The following is an 8835-nucleotide window of genomic DNA, read 5'->3' as shown; positions in this document are numbered from 1 at the left end:
ATACGCAAGCTTTCACTAAGTTTAGCTTACCTACAATCCCAAATTTATATTGTACATCAGTTATACTTGACACCAAAACTTCTCGTCAAAATGAATTGTAGTTCAGACAATAGTTGTCCCAAGTGTTTATTGGAAGAATCAGATCAGGTACATTTACTTTGGCCAAATCTATATTGATTTTGGGCTAGTGTTATTGAAAGTATTAAGCGGATATTTGAATGTAAAATTGTTGCAAAAGGTACTTTATGTATTCTAGGAGTTTCAGATATTATTCAGATACCTTTAATAGACGATGAAGCTATACAAAGATTACTATATGCTGCAAGAAAGTTGGTATTGGCTATCTAGGGACGTCCCCACATTATCACAATGGTGTAACTACCGTATTTTTTGGACTATAAGACGCAGTTTTTAATCTTAGGCTGGGTTCACACGACCATGTTACGTCCGTAATGTACGGAACGTATTTCGGCCGGAAGACCCGGACCGAACACACTGCAGGGGGCCGGGCTCCGAGCATCATAGTTATGTACGATGCTAGGAGTCCCTGCCTCGCTGCAGGACAACTGTCCCGTACTGTAATCATGATTACAGTACGGGACAGTAGTTCCACACAGAGGCAGGGACTCCTAGCATCGTACATCACTATGATGCTCGGAGCCCGGCCCCCTGCAGTGTGTTCGGTCCGGGTCTTCCGGCCGAAATACGTTCCGTACATTACGGACGTAACATGGTCGTGTGAACCCAGCCTTAGAATCTGTGCTTTAATCTTCTGCTTCGTCTGATCTCCTGAAGGCAAACAGCAGCCAGGAGCAGGAGGCTGAGCTCCGAGCTTCAAAGCTCCTTGCAGTGCAGTGCAATGGAAGCTGCATGTCCTGTGCGTAAAAGTTCTCTTTGTTACCTGCTCAATGAACAGTCACATCTTACCAGTGGCGGATCCTCATATGGGCGGCTCCCAGGGAGCCCATGGCCACCTGAACCACACATAACTTCAATAAACTATGCGGGGCTGCTGGCGGCCACATTCTAGCGGTCATCGCTCTCACCTGCTGATGAAGAGGTGGGGGAGTGCAGGGGGAGTCATTTGCAGGGACGAGCTAGGCCAGAGAACAGGGGGCGGGCGGCACAGCACAGCACAGCACATCAGCTGTATAGAGCAAACTGTCAGACATAGTGATGGGCAAGTGCTGGAGTCTCCCAGACAGTCTGCTCCTCTGTGCTGCTGTGCACTGTCCCACCTGTCTACATCTCCAGTAGTTGCTTGATAACGGCAAGACTGCAACTAGGGGGGAAAGGACCTGTGCTGACATCACAGTCACATGATCAAGGTCCTGTAGGCTGCCATAGCACAAGCACCGCAGAGGAAGAGGCTCTGGTAAGTGTGGTGTGTGTGTGCATAGTGCATATAGTGTGTGTATATAGTGTGTGTGTGTTTGTGCATAGTGCATATAATATGTGTATATAGTGTGTGTGCGTATAGTGCAGGGGTCGGGAACCTATGGCTCGCGAGCCAGATATGGCTCTTTTGATGGCCGTATCTGGCTCGCAGACAGGGCTCCTACCTGTCTATGGGAGGGATGCACGTTGCAGCCGCACAGCTCAGTATAGTACACATGACTATGAGAGCGGGGCTGCGGCTGTGTAATTCAGCCACAGCCCCGCTCCTGAGTCCTGACATATGCGCGCGGGGTCAGCATCATGTGATGCGGCCGGCGCTGCACTAATGATCTGCGGCATTGAAGACAGAACATGGCGGGCGCGCTACAAAGCACCCCCATGTTGTCTTCAGTGCCTGAACTGCCGCTCATTAGTGCAGCGCCGGCCGCATCTCCTCATGCTGACCGCGCGCGCACTTCCTGTCAGGAGCGGGGCAATGGCTGTATTACACAGCCGCAGCCCCGCTCTATAACGCCGGAGATCAGAGAACCTCTCATCTCCGCCGTTATTCCCGTGAATGCTGCGATCACAGCTGACTGCAGCATTCAGGGGAAAGTGAGAAGGGGGGATGCCCCTGGATCGCGTCACAGGGAATTCCTGTGACGCGATCGAGGGCCATACCATATATGGGCAGACAGCCCAGGGTCTATTGACGGACCCCAGGGCTGTCTGACCATATCTCTTGTTGTTAGGATATACCCAAGTATGTCCTAACAACAGCCTGTGTGCTCTCTGTCCACAGGCTAATGTACTGGGATATATCTGATATATGTCAGTACATTAAAGTTTAAAAATAAAGTAAAAACAAAGTATGGTTACATTTTTAAAAAAATATACACCTTCACCTTTTTTACAATAAACATTAAAATAAGTCTCAATACATAAAATACACACATTCAGTAATGGCGCGGACAACAATGTTTTTGCATCATTTATGATGTGTACGCTGTAAAAAAATGAAATAAACACGGCTTTCATTCACTTATTAATGTGAGGCGCGAGGTGCGATGAATTTACCCTCCATGTTCCTCACATTAATAGTAATTAACCCCATCATGTACCTCGCCTATCTGCGCATGCGCGAGTTCAAAGAGACAGAGAGTCCTGGGTCCTGCCGCCGATGGCCATAGTGAAGCGCTCCTGCACGAAATGGTGAGTATATCTTAAATTCTATATTTTAAGGGTAAAAGTTGGGGGTCGTCTTATACGCCCAGTCGTCTTATACGCCGACATATACGGTAGTTCTTTGATGGCCTGATAAGCATTGGCGGCAGTGGTGAGCGGCAGGGAGCATGGACTACATTTCCCATAACTCCCTGCATAGCCGCGCCGTCTGCAAGCACGCACCTGCGTCCCCTAGTGAAGCGGCATCTGCCTCCTCCCTTGTGTCTCCCTTGGACGTTCCAGAAACCCCTGGCTGTGCTGCTGCTTTGAAGGTGAACATTATAACATGGAAATTGTTACACAGCCTCATGGTCAGCAGCAGTGAGCTGCATCAATAAAGGGGCTGTGTAATACAGTGTGTCCCACCAACCCCCCCTTCCCACTTCACCCCTGAAAATAATCCCACATAATCCATAATATAGCCCCCCCCCCAAAAAAAAAAAAAAATATGGCCTTAAAAAACATCTGCCACCCATATTACACTCTTGGGGGCTTTAAATTAATCTCTTGTGGGCATAAGAAACTGATTTAAAGGACTACTATCAGGGCAAAGATCTGTTCTGAGCGCTTTATTACAGCTCTGGAGGTCTCCCAGATGGGTCTGAGCCTCTCTTTTTTGTTCATTTTCTGTAAGACCAACACTTTTAAAAGGGCCACTGACAGATACAATTGCTCCAGCGGTCACTTAGTACACAAAGGAGTGTTCCTCTCTGCTGCACTAAGCCACCGCTGGACCTAAACAATAATTCGCTGTAAAATAATAAAATAGATAATTGACATAACTGACAATGCGTTGTGTGACATGTCCAACATTCCAGCTTCTTTCTTCTGCGAATGCCTCAAAGCTGGCATTCTCTCAACATCAGGTGGGAAGAATGCCAGCTTCCAGTCATGCGCAGGAAAAAGAAGAAGCCAGACTGCTGGACTGATGTCATGCATCGCAAGCTCACAATGTAAGTTATTTAATTTTTTTACTGCTAATTACCATTGTTTCAGTCCAGTTGTGGCTTTATACAGCAGGGAGGAGCATTCCTTGCTGTACTAAGTGAACATTGGAGCGATTGATCTGTCAATGGCCCTTTAAACATATTGTACGGCTCTCGCGGAATTATATTTCAAAATATGTGGCGTTTACGGCTCTCTTAGCCAAAAAGGTTCCTGACCCCTGGTATAGTGTATATAGTGTGTGTGTGTGCATAGTGAATATAGTGTGTGTATAGTGTGTGTGCATAGTGCATATAGTGTGTGTGTATAGTGCATATAGTGTGTGTATATAATGTCTGTGTAGTGTATATAGTGTGTGTATAGTGTATGTGTATATAGTGTGTGTGTATATATAGTGTATATAGTGTGTGTGGAGTGCATATAGTGTGTTTATAGTGTGTGTGTATAATGTATATAGTGTGTGTGTATATATATATATATAGTGTGTGTGTGTATAGTGCATATAGTGTGTGTATATAGTGAATATAGTGCGTGTATGTGTGTAGTGCATGTAGTGTGTGTGTATGGTGTATATAGTGTGTGTATATTGCATATAATGTGTGTATAGTGTGTGTATAATGCATATAATGTGTGTATAGTGCATATAGTGTGTGTGCGTATATAGTGTGTGTATAGTACATATAGTGTGTGTGTATAGTGCATATAGTGTGTGTGTGTATTGTGCATATAGTGTGTGTGTATAGTGCATATAGTTTGTGTGTATAGTGTATATAGTGTGTGTGTATATATAGTGTGTGTATAGTGTATATATAGTGTAAGTCTATATAATGTGTGGTATGTGTATAGTCTATATAGTGTGTGTGTATAGTGTATATAGTGTAAGTCTATATAGTGTGTGGTTTGTGTATAGTGTGTGTCTATATAGTGTGTGGTGTGTGTATAGTGTATATAGTGTAAGTCTATATAGCGTGTATATAGTATAAGTCTATATAGCGTGTGTATAGTGTTTATAGTCTGTGTGTGTATAGTGTGAGTCTATATAGTGTGTGGTGTGTGTATAGTGTATATCTGACATATCACTATGAGACGACAAAAGTTTTTTAAAAGTTTAGTTACCCCTTGGGTACTGAATTTATTGGTCTGAGTTAATGTATGGGCCTGGGGTCTTACTTTGCTTAGGGGTTTCGTCTGGGGTATAAAACAATTTAGGGTGTTTCGTTTTTGAATTTCTGTGTTGCTATAGACGCTGAAAATGGCTGCAGAATCGTGGGGCATAGATTTCTCATCAGGAAACTCTGCAGTCTTCAGGAGAAGTCGCCATAACGTTCTATGTCAGATGGAGAAGAGAAGAAAAAAGAACAACTCCCATCAGAGAAGAAATCACTTGTGAGTCACTGGATCTATAGAGGATCTGTCCCCTCTCCTGACATGTCTGTTATAGGAAATCCTTGTATTCTATAAAAAGTCTTTGTGTTTCCAGGACTAAAAGACAAATGTGTGTTACCATTTCCCATTGTCAAGAGGATGTGTCCTACACAGTGTGATACTGTCAGCGATGGTTGGTGACTGTCAGTATGTAGGGACACAGCCCTTTGACAAGGGGAATCGTAACACTCATTTGTCAATTCTTACACAGAAAGGTGGTGTTTAAGATAGACACGGCATGGTAGGGCAGTGGTGGAGAGGGGGGGGGGGGGCAAGCTTGGGCAACAGCCCAGGGCCTATAGTCTACTTAATCCGCCACTGCATCTTACAGACAGAGTTCTGTCAAATCTGACTGAAACAAATCTGACAGCGTAAACAGAGAAGCGGCCCTCTGAACTACTCAGAATAATTCCCCCAGTTATGTCAATACAACATACCACCATATCTGCCTAATGAATGCTGTTTCTTACTAAATGTTATTTATCTTTCGTGGTTAGTTTATATACTTATGTAATATGTACTGACCTTTGGCCTTTTCACTATCAGTCTTTTCCCGTTTTTTTTCCCCAGTATAAATGCTTGTATCTTCCCCACTCCTCCTTAGACCTGTGATAATGCCTGAGGAAGGAGCCGATACGGCTCCGAAACACCTCGCCTGTATCTGTACTATCACCATCAATAAAGGCTTTTTGTACCATCTAGTGTTAGTTTTGGCCATGCAAATACTATAATTTAGCCAAAGACTCCACCAAAAGGGGAACAGTGCCGAACCCATGGGCTGCTTTTTTTGATAGGTGCACCTTAAATAGGTACTCCATCACTACACTATTACCAAACAGCAGTTTATGACCACATATGGGGTATTGCCGTGCTCGGGAGAAATTGCTTTACAAATGTTGGGTGCTTTTTCTGCTTTTATTTGTTGAGAAACTTAAAGATTTTGAGCTAAACCTACGTCTTATTGGAAAAAAATTTTTTTATTTTCACTGCCCAATTCTAATAAAATCTATGAAACACCTGTGAGGTCAAAATACTCACTACACCTCTAGATTTCCTCAAGTGGTGTAATTTCCCAAATAGAGTCACTTTTGGGGAGTTTCCAATGTTTTGGTCCCACTTTGGACTTGCAAAAGCGACATGGTGCCGAGAAACCAATCCAGCAAAATCTGCACACCAAAAGCCAAATGGCGCTCCTTCTCTTCTGAGCCCTGCCATGTGCGCAAACAGCAATTTATGACCACATATGGGGTGTTTCCATACTCTGTAGAAGTTGCTTTACAACTGTTGGGGTTCTTTTTCTCCCTAATCCGTTGAGAAAATGAAACATTTTGAGCTACAGCGACTGCCCAATTCTAATAAAAACTATGAAACACACCTGTGGGGTGAAAATGCTCACTACACCCCTAGATGAATTCTCCAAGGGGTGTAGTTTCCTAAATGGAGTCACTTTTTCCACTGTACTAGTACCTTGGGTGCTTTGCAAATGAGCAGAGAAACGAATCCAGCAAATTCTGGGAAATAAATATTGAGTTGGGTTTCTCTGGTAAAACCTTCTGTGTTACAGAAAAAAAATGGATTAAAAATGAATTTCTGTAAAAAAAAAAAAAAATAAATAAATTTGTAAATTCCACCTCTACTTGCTTTAATTCTTGTGAAACGCCTAAAGGGTTGAGAAACTTTATAAAGGCTGTTTTGAATACTTTTAGGGGTGCCGTTTTTAAAATGGGGTGATTTATTGGAGTTTGTATTGTATGGGCCCCATAAAACCACTTCAGAACTGAACTGGTCCCTGTAAAAATAGCCTTTTGAAATTTTCTTGAAAATGCGAGAAATTGCTGCTAAATTTCTAAGCCTTGTAACGTCCTAGAAAAATAAAAGGATGTTCAAAAAACGATGCCAATCTAAAGAAGACATATAGTGGATGTTAATTAGCAACTAGTTTGTGTAGTATTATTATCTGTCTTAGTCAGAATTCAGACTACCGTAGTATACGTCCGCGTGACGGCCATTAAAACAACGGCCGTCACACGGACACATTTATTTTAATGGAGCCTTTGACATGGCAGTTGTTTTAACGAACCGTGTGAAGAGTCAGTTGAAAAATAGAACATGTCCTATTTTTTTCCTTTTTCATGGATCCCTCGTTAGACTCAAGTCTATGGGGATCCGTGAAACCGGGACCCACACAAGGGCAACTTGGACGTGAAAAATGGCTGTTTTTCACATCCGAGTTTCCCCACGTTTGTCTGAATTCGGCCTTGCAAGCAGATGCATTTAAATTTAAAAATATTCAAACTTTTGCTATTTTTTGGTGTTTTTCACACTTAAATATTGAATGTATCAACCCAATTTTACCTGTAACATAAAGTACAATATGTCACGAGAAAACAATCTCAGAATTGCTCGAATAGGTCAAAGCATTCCAAAGTTATTACCACATAAAGTGACACAGTGAAAAAAAAGGCTCTGCCAGGAAGGTCAAAAGTGGTTGCAGCAAGAAGGGGTTAATGATACTAGTTTGGGAGTTCACTAAGACTTTAAAGGTAAACTTCCCAAAAAACGGCTGAGAAATCCCCCGACGGGGCGTTATTTTACGTCTCATTTTCAAATAACGGCGCGTAAAAAGACGTCGTATCGTTTTAAAAAAGTCAAATATTATCGTTCTCGGCAGTACATCTCCCTGTGTACAGGGAGACGCGCTGCCGACATGATAATAATGTATGGGGACAAGCGATCTGAGTAACAACCGCTTGTCCCCATCCATAGCTCCATGTGACAGGATCAAATGAGCGCCGATCAACGATGTCTCGTTGATTGTCGCTCGCTGCACCGGCCGAGTGTCGGTCGGTATAAAAGGCCCTTAAGAATGTTCTTGCTGGACCTCTTACTGGGAATCGTACTGTTGCCACACCTGCTAAGGTGGCATCACTTAATGTGCATTACTTAGTCTTTCAACCAACTGCATGTCAAAGCTTTTAGTAGAGCAGAAAGCTTCAGTCAGGATGTCGAGCATGGAGCCCCATTATATGTGCTGAACAAAAAGAAGACTGTGGATCCTCAAAGCTGCTTTGTCTTTAATAATAATAATAATAATAATAATCTTTATATAGCGGCAACATATTACGCAGCACTTTACAATTTAGAGGGAACATGAAACAAACAATATCAGACATTACATAGTGACAAAGTTCATTTACAATTCACTGAAATTTTAAAGTGCCTAAAACTTTCAAATGTATTCAAATATAATAAAAAAGATGCAAGCAGGGATTGGTTCTAGACAGGCTCAGAAAGTTTGTAGTGAACATAGTTGTAGGTTATTGTGGGATAACATTCGAAGATACTTTAAATCTCCCTAGTCTTAACCCTATGATAATCTTGCCTTTATTGCAAAACTAAGAGTCTATCCTGAAAAAAGGCACCTAACCGCTCAGTCTGCCCTAAATTTTTGTGTTCGATATCCCTTTTTAGCTTCTAGGGATCTTCTAGAGTGGAAGAGTTGCTTATGTAAGGCCGAGTACTGGAAAGGACCCCAGGGTTAGTCTCAAGTGATGAATGACGTTACGCCCACGTAGTGCAAACAACAAGTTCTTTACTCACAAACAGCAACAATTGGGTGTAAACACTTTTTCACAAATGAGGGACACAGTCTCTTTAACGTTACAGCAGATAATGAAAAATGATGTCAATGGTGGATCACCAGGTTCACTTTCTGTTGGACAGAGCATTAAATCCTGCCTGCTTCAGGGGTACGTCCTCTGCAATATCTAGGTCTTTCTCTATCTTGCGGCGTTCTACAAGTTCTGTCTCATGTCGGAAGGCCCCTGGCAACTCTACCCCCCGAATCTATATTCATGCTTGTGG

General features: G+C 42.7%; 1 long non-coding RNA gene across 1 annotated transcript; it reads left to right on the top strand.

The window, feature by feature from the left end:
* Nucleotides 1–3467: 3467 nt before the first annotated feature.
* On the top strand, nucleotides 3468–5670 carry LOC142748349 (uncharacterized). The gene is made up of 2 exons (XR_012882240.1): nucleotides 3468–3554; nucleotides 5542–5670. It is a non-coding gene; the product is annotated as an uncharacterized LOC142748349 (long non-coding RNA).
* Nucleotides 5671–8835: the final 3165 nt, after the last annotated feature.

This window comes from Rhinoderma darwinii, chromosome 3 (genome assembly GCF_050947455.1).
Source record: "Rhinoderma darwinii isolate aRhiDar2 chromosome 3, aRhiDar2.hap1, whole genome shotgun sequence".
NCBI lineage: Eukaryota > Metazoa > Chordata > Amphibia > Anura > Rhinodermatidae > Rhinoderma > Rhinoderma darwinii.
Note: the sequence above shows the minus strand (reverse complement) of the source record. Positions and strands in the feature narration are given on the sequence as shown.